We start from the raw sequence: 1,808 nt of genomic DNA, 5'->3' as shown, positions 1-1,808 counted from the left end.
CCTCCCACCCCCCCTGTGGGAACCGTGAATCACTGCGTTGGAGAGGTGCGACTGACGCGACGAGGTGTTTACAGACGAAGGGGAAACAATCGGGGCAGTGTCGAGAGTCCCGGACCGTTTTAGTGGCTCCCAGAGACAAAACCGGTGTCGCTGCTGTGTCTGAGCCGAGGAGGGGAGAATCCCAACAAGCAAGCGCTACACAAACTGTGACTCAGCTGCAGGTAACTCGATGACCTCCCCCCGAGGCTGCTCTGCGCTGAGCCCCCCCCCCCTGTCCAACACAAACACAGCCTGAGCCGACGGTCTGCAGTCTGGAGCAAGCCCCCCCACCCCCCGAAGTCCACCAGAGCAGCAGCAGTCGGTGCCAGAGCCCACGACCTGGTGTCAGCGTATTCAAATATTATGTCAGTCCTGTCCAAGTCCAAGAACACAATCTAGTGACATACCAGTCCAGTGGTCGGCTCACTGTGTAAATCACACAGCCAGCCGGTATGCGCTTTATACCTCCCCGGAGACGGTCAGAGTGAGTGTGAGGGGAGTTGCCTGTTTAACACTCAACAAAACCAAGAGTGGTTCCTCGGCAGATCTCAACTCTCACTAGCATCTGACTCAAAGACCACGGCTTCCTGTCCTCCTTGACCCCAAAAGGCCTCCGTTCAGTTATGACTCCTTCCTATGCGGTTCGAGCTCATTCGCCCCTCTCGACAGCCTCTCTTCCAACAAAGGGAAACGAACAGTGCCGTGTCCTGTGCTCCCAAGTGGGAGTGAGGAGGGTCCTTCCTATATCTCTGTGGGGGTGAGGAGGGTCCTTCTTATATCTCGTGTCTCTCAAGTTTGATCAGACGACCTCTGGGCTTCCTCTGCAGGCCTGATAAATATCTCTGTGGATTTGACTCTGCCCAGAGTCAATCAGATAGCTGAGGGCCAGAGAGAGAGAGAGAGAGAGAGAGAGAGAGAGAGAGAGAGAGAGAGAGAGAGAGAGAGAGAGAGAGAGAGAGTTAAGTAATACTGCCCCTCAATTCATATCACTTCAACTACAGTTCAGCAAGAAGTCATGAATCTGAACAGAAAGAAAAACATCTGACAATTAGTATGACTACCTCTTTTCAACATTACGAACATGTGATGAACGTCAAGCCGTACGCCAGTAATCGCTTTCAACACCTCAAAGTCATTCTCACATCTCACACACACACACACACACACACACACACGCGTGCGGAAAGGGAGTGAACTTCTTCGTACAGTGTGACTATTTGCTCTTCGGTCCCACGCTGCGGGCGGTGTGATAGCACTGATAACGTCCCGCTATCTTTGTACAGGGCCTGAGGTGAGAGAAGTTGAAACGGGAACCCGTCCAGCTCCAGCAGCAGCGATCAGCACTGGAGGAGGAACCAGCAGCAGCAGCCTGGTTCCAGGAGTCACTCAGCCAGGCACGCTCCCCTCGTGTAACACAAAGTGAGAAGTTGAACGCACCGTGTCAGTGAGTGAGAGGACCAACCAGACTGGAGCAGAGAGTTGTCTGACAGCGACGCTTTATCAGGAGTAACAACTCATCTCTCTCTCTCTCTGTTATCCAGGAGTCAGATTGCAGTGCTCTCCTCCTCCCTGTATCAATCCATCCAACAGCGCCTCTTCCTCCTCAGTCCTCACACCTTTTCTTCTCTTTCGGCGGACGCTCCTCTCCTCTGACACAACTCTCTTCTCACACTATCCCTCTGTTCAGCTGTATCTCTCCCCCCTGTGCTCCTCTTTCTCTCTCGGTCAATCTTTCTTTCTCAGCAGGCCTCTCTCTCCCTCTCTATCTC

Source organism: Electrona antarctica (assembly GCF_951216825.1).
Source record: "Electrona antarctica genome assembly, chromosome: 11".
Classification (NCBI taxonomy): Eukaryota; Metazoa; Chordata; class Actinopteri; order Myctophiformes; family Myctophidae; genus Electrona; species Electrona antarctica.
Note: the sequence above shows the minus strand (reverse complement) of the source record.